Below are 13362 nucleotides of genomic sequence, written 5' to 3'. Positions count from 1 at the left end.
CAACCCTCTCCTGGAACGACTCCTTCACATTTGGCCTACTGGAGCTCTCGCAACAACTAATTCTCGCAATTCCAAAGTGAGTTCTGAACAGTTCATTACTTAACCCTTCTCTAACTCAGTAGCCTTCTCTAGTCACTTTATCGCGTCATTTATTGGGTATTTGGGAACACAACCAGAGGATCCACAACCGTGAGATGAAGCTGTTAGCACTGAATTAATAAAGAATATACTCACGTAAGGTGACTGCTCTAGTGAAATGTATACGCTTATAAAAGCATAGCTTTTCTTTCCCCTCCGATCGATAATTGAAAAATGAATTGATAGTTCCTTGCTCATTAGGAAACGTTTCAATATTAAACAATATTTTGACAAATGGAGAAGACTCGAGTTACATAAAGATTTGTGGAATTATTTTATTTGCACACACGTGTATTGCTACTTTATTTTTACAGGCATATATATATATTTTTTTACAAAGTAGTAATGCGATTTTCCTGACATTGGAGGGTGAATTTATCTCTCTGCCTTAGCTGGACTGAATTTAACGTTACTTCTTATGCTCTACCTTTAATGTATACGGTTATAAAACACACAGTCCAGCAAAAGGGAGCCCAAGTCAATAAAAAACTTCCAGTACATGGAATTAATGAAAATGGAAAATATTTATTTATGGTTAATACCTTGTTAATTGAGGGAATTGATTTCCTTCCTCAAGGCAAATATAAAAATTCATACTTAAGAACACGTATTTTCTTTTTCTATTCACTGTGAGTCCACAGCCCAAAAACACGCAACACATATTTTTTTTGTGAGAAATATGAAATTATGTGCATGCATCTAACTAAAATATATGACAAAATAGATTCAACATTTTTTTAAGGTTTGCAATGCAATCACACATACTATTATACGTGTTCGCATATTTTTCTTTACTTTGTTCTGATAATGTTTTTGCTTCATACTTTCTAAAAATGTTTTACCTTTATGCCAAATTACGCACTTCAAAATGATGCAGTAAAAAGTCCTTCTGCATTTTAGCAATTACTCCATTGAACAACTTTTGGAGGGGTAGTGTGAGAGAAGATCATTTCGCCCAAAGAGACTGAAAATAATAAACTAAATAAATAACTCAAGAAGCTAAAATTTCTTAAGTGGAGTTTGGTGAGAATTGTAAATTAAACAGAGCAAGTATCGTTCCATGGTAACTTTTACATCAAGTACGTGGCACTGACATCAATTGTTCTTTTTTGTCTGTCTCTGTCTTTTAATTAATGTTGATCCTCACCATTAGTATCGACAAATTGACGTTTGTGCCATACTGTCTTGTCACAGAACTTTGTGTATCAGTGGATGGGCCTGGGTGCTGGTGGCCTCTTCTCGTGCTGAGATCTCTTCGCAGGCAGAATGCAACTCTTCTGCCGGTTTGTGAATCACGGCTTAGGTTTCGCAACTTTGCGATTTCTTCTGTGGCAGAACTTTCGAAACTGTCTTTTGCAGCAAACACTCAACGGCAGTATCTCTTTTGTTTCTTTCTGTTTAATTAAACGGGGAAAAGAATGAGAGAAAAAAACAGAGGAAGCCAACTATCTTGTAAAAAATAGATGATTTCACTGCAACTGGGATTGGCCTGTGTCGTATCTTCTAAGCTCGTCGCTGTACGGCAAGGGGAAGGGTTTTAGCTGTGAAGTAGTGATTTCTCCAAATACTATGGGATCCAGCAGTCAAGTGCACCATCCAGGAATGACAGTGATAAAGATGTAATTAGCCATCGTTACATCATTGTAGTCAAGTTTACTGTACTGCCTAGGAATAAACACATTTCTGTTTTTCGGTATCTTTGAAACTCAGGGCCAGTCTGTGCGAGTCAATTGCTTAGGCAGGTCTTTAGAACGAATGCTCGTTTCCTAGGGCAAGAGGATCAGACTGGGAGAGTTAATTTACCTGTGGTAATGAGCCTGACGGAATGAATCCAAAATGCTAACCGTGTATGCAAGGAACACAGAATGGAAAGTGTCAGCGACCAAGGTGGTAGCAGTGATTCAAAACATACATATCAACGCTTTACCCCCGGAAAGAAACACACAGACCCCTTCCAAAAATTCAATCTCAAGACATGCAAACAAAGAGAAACCCAAGACTCACAGTTCATTGGAATTCACAAGGGAACGTTTTCGGGACGAATGGTGCTTTGACGTTGTCTAACCGATGCAGAGGGAAGCCAAACCTGTTTTTAATTGCAAAGCCAAATGGTTTATGCATGGGCTCTGCCATGCTTGTGAGAACATGTTGCTTTTATAGCCCCCTCCTCCTCCGTGAACGCGAGACGAGGCTTGCCAACGCTGTGTGAGTATAGTCACATTTAAAATGAGAAGCCTCGCAGGTGTTTTTAAAGGGAGGGGGTGTCAATCTGTCAAAGGTGTCACTCTAAGTGGATCTATCTGCCTATCTGTTACCACTTGCTAATTATGGATTTGGGTGATAATTGTCATAAATCTTGCTATGGAACGTGCAATAAAATGCTTGTTCTGTGGGTAGAGGGTGATGTGCAGAGGGGGATAAAGCTAGAATCTCAGGGCTTGTGATCAACAGATCACAAAGCCTGTGCTGTAGAATCGTTTCACTATTCAGTATTCCGATGAATACACATATTGTTGCATCCGTCAGGCTGCTCCAGGTAACATCGCTGGCATTCCATTATAGGAATGGAGAGCGTACACAGAACAGAGTCTGTAGAGAATATTCTCTCCATGTGGCCAGAAAGGGCCTTCAGAAATACTCTGTCCTCATTAAGGCCATCCTAGAGAAGACTAAGAAAGAAAATCGAATAAATGACTAGCGAAATAAGGAATTTTCTTGTGTTCGTAAGAAGCAGACCAATCACTGCAAAGTTAGATCCTGGAAAAAATTTTGAGACAGGTCTGAAATACTCATTGTTCCAAAGATTACTTACAGGCAAGGACGAGAAAAGCCGGAAAAGGAGGCCCTCGGTCTGTAAAGAAAAACCTATGCTCTTTGGCAAAGAGTTGGCATTAACAGAAAGTGGAATCTGAAAATAGTTTTTGCTTCTGTGTCCAGTTCTTCAAGTCATTGCCACCAGCACCTGCTGACTCATTAACTGCCACCGTCACCTTATCTCCTTTGAATCTCGGCTTACTTTACCCTCATCAGCTGTCATCTGGCCCCCCCCCCCCCACAGACACACACACAGCCTGTGGCTTTAAATATTAATTTTACAGTTTGCAACATGAGTCCGAGTGTTGAGTTCAGGAAGTCCACTGTGTCATTAGTGAAATAAATTGGTACCTTTTTCTGATACTCTGTGAAAGAGTGTTAAGTTTTCTGAGGGACAGTAACTTATTAATCTTCTGTTCTCAAAGTAGGTGCTCACTAAATATTGAGAAATAAAGGATTTTTCCTAAAAATGCCTTCTTAAAATTCTGCTCTGAGAAGTGGAATTTTAAGAGGAAGCGAATCAGGGGACCCTCTGGCCATCAGAGGACCAAGGGTATTCCTGGACATTGATGCTTACTACTCTTAAGGTAATTAAGCCAGCAGCTCTTGGCCTGCTAGAAGGGAGACCTAAAATAAAAGAATATAGTCCCCACCTATAAGTATCCTATGCTCAGATTCAGACCACAGAGTGTAGCCTAATTGTCTACTGACGCATAAGTACATTTAACAAAATTCGTTGGCCACGGCTTGGTAGTGACCGGTTCATACAACTCCAGAGCCTAGAGCATTCTAGCCCAGCATTCCAAACAAAATGTTCTTGGGTTACTCACCCCTTTGCCCCCTGCCTACTCTATGTACACAGATTGGTATAACCACGAATAAGAACAAACTCACGTACATACCTTGCTTACATTTTTTCCCCAGCCTAGGGTGCCTATTCTTTACTTATCGTCATAGAGTACAGATGTTTATTTCAGGCTCCAGTGCATCCACCGAATCTTCTTCATAAGAGAAGCACGGTACGTAGTCATAGTGCTTAACCTATTCACTAGCTCAGGGAACAGGTGCTTTATAGGCGTCTCTGCTCTTTGGCTGCTCTTAACTAAACATTCAGAGGATGTAACACTGATGGGACACCTAATAATATAAACTTCTTGAAGACAGGAATAGTAATAGTAAAATCAGTTATGTATTATGGGTCCACAAAATACCTGGCAAACATGATAGGAGCAACGTGCGTATGTCACAACTCTACTATCCGAGGATACTGTTATCACACTATTTAATAGAATGAGGAAACTGAGACTCAGAAAACTTGACTCGTGTGGCCAGGGCCATGTGCTAGAGACCAATCTGGGTACGAAACTCTGGTCTGTAAACCTCTATCCTGTTGTTTGCGTCTTCCATTTCTCTCTGAGATAGGAGGCAGGGCAGACAGAGAGGTGCCGTAAGATGAAGAAAGGGGTCTGTTCTTGGTTGCTAAGGAGTACGTCTTAGGTAGAATCAGACGATTTGCTCTTGTATTTAGTTCATTGGGATATTGAGAAGACAAGAAAACAGTTTACTCCTCTACAATTAGGGACCAGGGGAGAAAGGGTTTTATTATGTATGTGTGAGGACGTGTGTGAAGGGGGATGAGAAGGTGAACCCTGGGAGGAGATGTAACTTAGTTTAACCATGTTTCTCAGTGACCGCCATCTGCCAAGGCCCTGTGCTCAAGGTCTGGACCTGACAAGATGAATGGATGACACAGGGTCCTCGTCCTCACCATCCAAGAACTACTTATCAGTCTAAGGAGGAAGAAGAACTATAGAAGCCAAGCCAGCGTAGAATAGGAAGTGATCTAGCGGGGTTCCCTGAGGACTCTGGGAACACAGAAGAAGGTGGTTTAGTGCAGCCAAGGCGTGAGAGGTATAGGGAGTGAGTAATGGTTACGAGGGATCCAACCACTCCAAAGCAGTGGGACAGTCACTGGTCTCACCTCCCCAAACACACCAGGAGTTTTCTAGGCTAAGTGGTGACTCAGGACATACAGGACAAATTCGAACAAGAAAGGGGAGCCTCAGAAACACCCTTGCTCACAGGCACATGGGGCGTATCAACTAGGGTTGGCTACATCATTTGCAGACTCAGTGCAAAATAAAAATGTGGGCCTCTTGCTCAAAGAACAGGAAAGAAGTGCCATTAAAGGCATTAAAATATAAAGCTCTTTTTCTGTTCTTCCACACACACACACACACACTCTCTCTCTCTCTCTCTCTCTCTCTCTCTCTCTCAACGAGCCATGCTGTTTTTGGCAATTGAATGTCATTCTAGGTAAAGAAAACTTAAAAATTTAAGCTGTTAGCACGCGTCGCACAATTCATCTTTATATTGCGCGATGCCGTTTTTGATGCAGATATAAGAGCACTGAACTCGTGTTCACAGAAATCACACAATGCCTATTCCAGCATATGTAGTTTATTCTGAGCAAAAGTGGAAATGCTGCACAAGAGTAACTCAGCTGTTTTTATTTCACTTCTCCATACGTGCACCTTCTAGTGATGCAACGTGCTTCCCTTGTGCTCTCCTTGAGTCTCTATGAATTCCACACATCGAGGGTCATGGGGCATCACGAATGCTATTCATGAAAGGGGCAAGAAGGCACGGAGGAACAATCTGTGTATTTCCTCTGCTCACACATATTCGTCATTGTCTCGTTGGATTTCACGTACAAAACATCCGTCCAAAGAGAAAATTCTCAAGAGTTTCAAGACAGCGGCAGCAAAGCGTTAAATCAAGCACAAGGTCCTTCTGAGCACAGGGTGTGGGCTGATTGCACAAGTTGCTAGCCCCAAAGCTGGCCTTGCTGTCCACACAATTTCATCTTAGACAGCAAAGCAACGTCGAAAGATCAAACAGGAATTCTCTGCTCTTTGACTCGGGCTGAGAGATCAAGCATCCTCCATCTTGCAAAAGTCCAAACCAGGAAAACAACCTGATTATTCAAAAGGAAGGAAAAATCATTGCCCACAATTTATTAGCGAGAACTTGAACAGGAGACCAACTGGAGTGCACACACAGGTCTGAGCCTCTTGTCCATCCCTAGGTTCTCTGCACCTAAGGCACAAATTTTTCCTTATGGCTGGTAATAAAGAAAGTTGTTTTTTTTCTGGGAGCTCAGAGGACAAGGAAGGGACCCTGGTCAGTGATGGAAAGGGAACTCGAGAAATATGTTACTCTACTTCCTTTTCCTCAAAAAAAAAAAAAAAAAAACAACGCGCTTGTGTAAGTTGATCTTCCTCCTGTGCTACACTGCCAACTACCTGGGCAACTGTCCTGGGCAACTTTTGGTTCAGTTTCTTCTTGGCCAATCATTCTCCTGAACTTCATGCCCAGTATACTGAGCGTTAAAAATCTGGTGTTCTGGCTCTCTCCCACTCTAACCTCTTTTTTTTTTTTTTTTCCTTCCCCTCCCCCATGGGCTTCTGTTAAGTTTCTCAGGATCCACATAAGAGCGAAAACATATGGTATCTGTCTTTCTCTGTAGGACTTATTTCACTTAGCATCACACTGTCCAGTTCCATCCACGTTGCTACAAAAGACCAGATTTCATTCTTTCTCATTGCCACGTAGAACTCCATTGTGTTCAAATCCAAGTTGAGAGCTGTCCTTGAAGAGCCCATGATTTTATTAGCTGTTCCTTCTCTTGTCGTGAACTTTTCCTAGAACATTGAGCAATCAGCTTCGTATTCTACATTTTGAGAAGCAGCAGGGTCTGATCTTAGTAATAATGTAATATTTAATTATATTTTTATTTTTTTTTCAACGTTTATTTATTTTTGGGACAGAGAGAGACAGAGCATGAACGGGGGAGGGGCAGAGAGAGAGGGAGACACAGAATCGGAAACAGGCTCCAGGCTCTGAGCCATCAGCCCAGAGCCCGACACGGAGCTCGAACTCACGGAGCGCGCGATCTTGACCTGGCTGAAGTCGGACGCTTAACCGACTGCGCCACCCAGGTGCCCCATTTAAAAGATTTAATTAATATTTGTTAAATGCTTATTGGGTACCGGGTGCAGTGCTAAGCATTTTACACAAGTCAGTTCATTCGATAACAGCCACTTCATGAGGTCGGTATAATTGTTAAAACTATTTTAAGGGCCAGGGTTCTTCAGTCGGGGTTTGAATCTTGGTTTGGCCATGTATTAGCTGGCAGGCCATGCACAACTCAACCTCTCTGTGCCTCGTATGTTACCCTAAATGAGAAAATACTTAGAATACTAGGCTTAGTGGAGGCACCTGGGTGGCTCCATAGGTTGGGCATCTGACTTCGGCTCAGGTCATGATTTCACAGTTTGTGAGCTGGGGCCCCGCGTCAGGCTCTGTGCTCACAGCTCAGAGCCTGGAGCCTGCTTCAGATTCTGTGTCTTTCTCTCTCTCTCTGCCCCTCCCCTACTCATGCTCTGTCTCTCAAAAATAAGTAAATGTTAAAAAATTTAAAAAAAAAGAATACTATGCTGAGAATACTTAGAATACTATGCTTAGTTTTTTTACTTCTTTTCCTTCAGAGAAGGCTTTCCTTGGAGTGGCTGTGTGCCTTTGGGACAGCTGGTTGATCTCTCTGGGCCTTTTTTCCTCATCACTGAAACAGTGATGCTATGGGAATGTGATAAAGATTAGTTGAGGTCATGAAAGGGAAAGTCTCAGCACAGAGCTAGACACGGAGTAAATTCTCATTGGTGATTCTGTGTTATTTAAAATTTTTTTTTTTCAATGTTTATTTATTTTTGGGACAGAGAGAGACAGAGCATGAACGGGGGAGGGGCAGAGAGAGAGGGAGACACAGAATCGGAAACAGGCTCCAGGCTCTGAGCCATCAGCCCAGAGCCCGACGCGGGGCTCGAACTCACGGACCGCGAGATCGTGACCTGGCTGAAGTCGGACGCTTAACCGACTGCGCCACCCAGGCGCCCCTGGTGATTCTGTGTTATTAAGGAAGTCCTCCCTCATTCTTACACCTTCACTGATTCTTGTGTGTGTGTGTGTGTGTGTGTGTGTGTGTGTGTGTGTTTTGAAAGACAGAGAGAGTGAGTGGGGAAGAGCAGAGAGGGGGAGAGAGGGAATCCCAAGCAGGCTCCCGACGTGGGTCTCGAACTCACCAACTGTGAGATCGTGACCCGAGCTGAAGTTAAGAGTCAGACGATTAACCAACCGGGCCACCCGGGTACCCCACATCCTCACTGATTCTTGAGGAAATAATAATGTTTCTTCTTGTTTTTATTGAGATCGGATTGATGTTTAGCATTTGTAAGTTTAAGGTGTCCAATGTGTTGAGTTAATGCATTCATATATTGTAATATGATCACCACCAGGGTAGGCTTGCACCTCTGTTGCGTCAAATATCTCTTTTTTTGTGGTGAGAACGATTAGGATCTAGTCTTTTCGCAACTCTGAACTTTATGATACAGTATTCTATTGCTCTGCTTGGCTGTTCAGAACTTACTTACCTACTGGTTGCAAGTTTGTACCCTTGATGTTTATTCTGTAATCTTCAAATATCAATAGAATTCTTCATGCAGTATCATGCTTAACATTTTTTCCTCCTTTCTATCTAGACCCAAGCTCTGTTCAGTTTTTCCTCTCACTGTCTTTCCCTCTTCCCCTCCACCTTCTGCCTGCCGTCAGTTAATTCCACTTGCATTTTTATAGCACATTTTCTTGGCACCTCCTGCCGCTCCAGTGCTCTGTTTTCTGTTTGGGTCCAAACAATGACATGAGGTTTGCAATCAGTAAGTGCCTCTGAGCTTCGTTAGTGTGGCCAGCATTCCAAGAAAGCACTAGAGAGGATGCAAAAAATGGAAATTAGACGCAGGAGAAGAAATTCAAAATATCAAAGTGCATTCGTAGGCGATGGTGGGTTTTAAGCTTCCTGCCTTTAACTGAGAATTCCTGCTCACTTGGGGATGCATGAAATACAACCGTGACCACTCATAATGGTTTCCCACCTCCTTCCTTCCTCATATCTGCTATTTCCTTTTCTTCTTCCAGTTAAGCCCTCTGTCCCTTCTGTAAAATGGGGAAAAAGGGAAACCTTATTAGGCAGTTTCTTGAATTGTATTTTGGGATCGAAATTCTTTTGTGTATTTGACCAAGGTCTAAGCCAAGAGTTAAGTCTCTCGAATACTGTTACTAACCAATAATTAATAAATACCTAATACTTAAATGATTAATACATTCAGAAATGCCACCATTTCCATTCTATTTTAGGCTGCTTACTCAGTTTCCCTTGCAGTAAAATGATAAAATAACACTTCATTGTGGAATGTTCATTGTGGATTACAATGAATTCGTTCAGGTCTATAAAGGGAATTATAGCTGCTGTGATAAAACCATCACCATATTTTACACCGTGAAACATAGTTCTTCCTCCAAAGCAGGCTAATTCATAGCTGTCTTCCAGATCATTGGCTTTAATCACGGATCTCCTCTGGCATCATCTTCGACTCACGTCCTTGCCATCCCAAGGCCTCATTTGCTCAGACTTTACCAGCAATGGGCTTGTCGCGTCACCTCATTGAATGACAGAGATGCACTTTGCCCACACCCTCACATTTATCTTATGAAGAAAGTTATCACATTCGTTACAAGTGAATATTTAGAATCGACACGCGGCCTCCTGAGAGTGATACTTAAAACCTTTACGGAGAACTTATATTCAAAAGACATCAGCAGCTGTAAAAAATGTATGACGTAGCAGAATTCCTTCGTAGGAAGCAAAGCTCTTGGTGTAGGTACAGTTCAACCAATATCCAATGACATGAGCTTGTGTTGACCAGTCTCCTTGCGTGTGAAATGGGAAGGATGATATTGCATCCAATAACTTCACTGGGATAGTTTGACAGTCCAAGAACATAAAGTATGTGCATGTTGGGGGAAACTTTTGCAACCCACAAATCTGTAAGCCCATGACGGGTATTACTAGGATCCCGGCTATTATCTAGACATCTCAAGCAATGGAAAAGATTTGAATGCTCCTGAGATGGTTACTGCTGGATTCTTGCTTCATGGTTCCTGGGAAGGGAGAGGCCTAGAAGTGAATTCTCAAGTTATCTCAAAGAGCCTTGCACCAGGACAGGAAGGGTCTTAACAATGTTCTCGCTTAACTTTCTAAAAATGTGTTCTTCTGAAAGGTATTGGAGACAAAGTGGATAGTTCTGTCTGCCATGAAAATGTATAAAAATCATGTGTTCTTGTTTTTTAAGCAAAGTAATTTTTTTTTTGAAGTGGGTGCTAGGGAAGAAGAGAAGACAGGATTCACTGAATTCAGTTAAGATCGGTTTGACAAGATAATTTTAGTTTATATTCACTGTCCATGAATTTGGGGCAGAAAGTTGGGATATGTACAACTGGTTTGAGAAAATGGACAATCTCCCCAGCCAGGAAAAGCTGAGAAATTTAAGGGACAAATATAATTCATGCTATTGAATGCATCACTTCTTCCTGGGTTCCTTTCATCCTGCCTATATGTGCAAATTGGGGTGTTAAAGCAATTATATGAATAACACTGTCCCCCAAAGCATTTCACCTGAAATAACACTTGAGGTAAGGTGACTTTTACTTTGCTGTCACTATTGTGGTTGACATTATGTATCTAGAGATAGTGATTTGAGTTCTTAGACTTTCGCTGCTGAGTCTGGTGATAGAAATGACTACTGAGGAGGGGTTCCTGAATCATTAAGGAATTCAGTCTTTTTATTTCCAAGGTTACCACCCAAAGAGATGACGCTACGTCTCATTTTACACAAGGATGTCCCATTGGGTCTTAAAGGTGATCCTGACATTTAATGAAAGTTCTTGCCCCTCTTTTAGAAGTTTCCTCTTTAGCTTAAAGCTTCTATAACCAGCAGGTATCATCTGGTATAATGATATATGGTATAATAATAATGAAATAATAATAATAATTTAATAGTTGTATACTACTTTATAGTCTTCTGTGCTTTCATATATATTATTTGATTTGATCCCCATGTGTTGATTGGTTAGGTAATAACCTTATTTTACAGTTGACAGATCAGGCTTGGAAAATTTGAATGACTTTCTGAATGTCAAATATGTGGCAGATTTTATGATTTCAAATTAAGTGCTTTTCCTTCCACTCTGCTGTTCTGACCTCTTGTGCCTTATCTTTGGGCCATTGTCTTTTTTAAAAAATTTTTTAATGTTTATTTATTTTTGAGAGAGAGAGAGAGAAAGAGAGAGAGACAGAGTGTGAGTGGGGGAGGAGCAGAGAGAGAGGGAGACACAGAATCCGAAGCAGGCTCCAGGCTCTGAGCTGTCAGCACAGAGCCCGACATGGGGCTCCCACCCACAAACCGTGAGATCATGACCTACGCCCAAGTGGGACGCTTAACCGACTGAGCCACCCAGGCGTCCCTGGGCCATTGTCTTGATTGGTAACCACCCTCCCCGCCACCGCCCCAGTTTCATTGACTTGCAGCACTGTGTTAAGTTTAAAGCGTATAGCCTGATGGCTTGACTTACCTATATCGTGAATGATTACCATGGTAAGTTTAGCTAGCCTCCATCATCTCATATAGATACAATACGGAGAAAAAGAAAAGAAAAAAATTTTCTCCTTGTGATGAGGACTCAAGGGATCTACTTTCTTAACAAGTTCCCTGTACGTCACCCAGCAGTGTTGGCTGTGGTCATCATGCTGTCCGTTCCTTCCCCAGGACTAGTTTATTTATCTTATAACTGGAAGTCTGTACTTTTTGATCGCTGTCCCTCGACTATCCCTTCCCCTCAAAACCCTGCCTCTGGCAACCACACCTCTGTTCTCTTTTTCTATGAGTTTGTTGTTGTCGTTTTTCTAGATTCCATATATAAGCAAGATCATACAGTATTATCTTTTTCTGTCTGACTTATTTCACTTAGTATAGTGTCTTCAAGGTCCATCCATGTTGTTGCAAATGGCAGGATTTCCCTTTGTAAAGGCTGACGTATGTATGTGCTGCAACGTTTTTATTCATTCACTGATATACACAGGTTATTTCCATGTCTTGGCTATTAATAAATAATGCTGCTATAAATGCGGGTGGGGAGGGCAGATATTTTTTAAGGTTACTCTTTTCATTCTCTTTGGGTAAATACCCAGAAGGAAATTTCTAGATCATAGGGAAGCTCTATTTTGGATTTTTTGAGGAAACTTCATACTGTTTTGCACACACAGTGGCTGCCCAGTTTATATTCCTACCAACAGTGCACGAGGTTCCCTTTTCACCACATCGTCAGTAACGTTTGTTACCTCTTGTCTTTTTGGTGGTAGTTGATGGCCAGTTCTCATCTGAATCCCAAACTAGACTTCTAACATTATTCTCTTTTACCTCATCCTTTTCAGTTGCCCACTCCATCAAGCCTTTCTTCCATCTCTTACTTTCCAGACCCTACTCCCGAACCTACCGAAATTGTCCTTAAGAAGAAAATCCTAGATGGCCCTGTTGATCACCTCATCTCTAAATATTGCTCCCAAAACTTCTTATTACCTTGAGTTTCCATTCAATCTATCTCATTCACCTACACCTTCCAGATATCGAGCAAGGGAAGAAAACACGGATTAGAACAGGTGGGCAGATATTGCGAGTGCAAATAGACGTTATGAGACAGAACAAAAAGAGGGAAGTTTGGGCTGAAATGATTGTGTCGCCAGCTGAGGAAGGTGGGACAAGGGATAGTAGGGATGCAGCCAACAGTCCACGTGACACAGACCAAACAGATGTCAGGGTCAGGGTATTGATTAGCTGAGATTTCGCTCGGGAAACAATGTGGGCAGTGGTGGTGGGTGGGTTGGGGGGCTCTAACACTTCTGGGGGTACTGGTATAGACTTGGGATTTTAATCCATATGTAATGCAACCTCTTCAGTACCAAGATGGGGGGCTTACCAAGTATTTATTTGTTGGCTGGTCCATTTGTTTTATGCCAAGTAATCCTATGCAGAGATGCTCTTTTGACTCCAAATATGTTTGTAGCAGTTCCTCTGCAAAGGTATCCTTCATTACACATGTATCTTTTTTAAAGACAATAATTTATCTTATGTTTTAACTGTAAAAATTCCAAATGATCCTATACCCCACAACAAGGCTTCTTGCCAGTTCTGTTCTCCTGGGCTGATGTTGAGCCACTGACAACCGCTCTCCGGACGCCTCTGCCCAGTCAGCTGTGCACCCACTGAATACTTGTGTGGTTTAGATTAGATCTCCCCAGTTTGTTGATGAGAATGTCAGGTAGGACAGAATCAAAGGCTTACAGAAGTCTAGAGAGATTACATCTATTGCTTCCTTTTTATCTACAAGGCCTGTCACTCTATCATAGAAGGAAATTAAATTGGTCTGGCATGATTTGTTCCTCTAAAAGCCATGTCGGTTGCT

The 13362-nt window shown here is 41.9% G+C and overlaps 1 long non-coding RNA gene across 1 annotated transcript; it reads right to left on the bottom strand.

Annotated features, from left to right (window-relative positions):
- Window positions 1-388: 388 nt before the first annotated feature.
- Window positions 389-2342, bottom strand: LOC121014594 (uncharacterized). Its single transcript, XR_005783296.1, has 2 exons — window positions 2143-2342; window positions 389-1803 (listed from the first exon to the last, which is right to left on the bottom strand). It is a non-coding gene; the product is annotated as an uncharacterized LOC121014594 (long non-coding RNA).
- Window positions 2343-13362: the final 11020 nt, after the last annotated feature.

Source organism: Herpailurus yagouaroundi, unplaced genomic scaffold, assembly GCF_014898765.1.
Source record: "Herpailurus yagouaroundi ecotype Mexico unplaced genomic scaffold, PumYag 203, whole genome shotgun sequence".
Lineage (NCBI taxonomy): Eukaryota > Metazoa > Chordata > Mammalia > Carnivora > Felidae > Herpailurus > Herpailurus yagouaroundi.
This window is presented reverse-complemented; position numbering and strand designations above follow the sequence as displayed.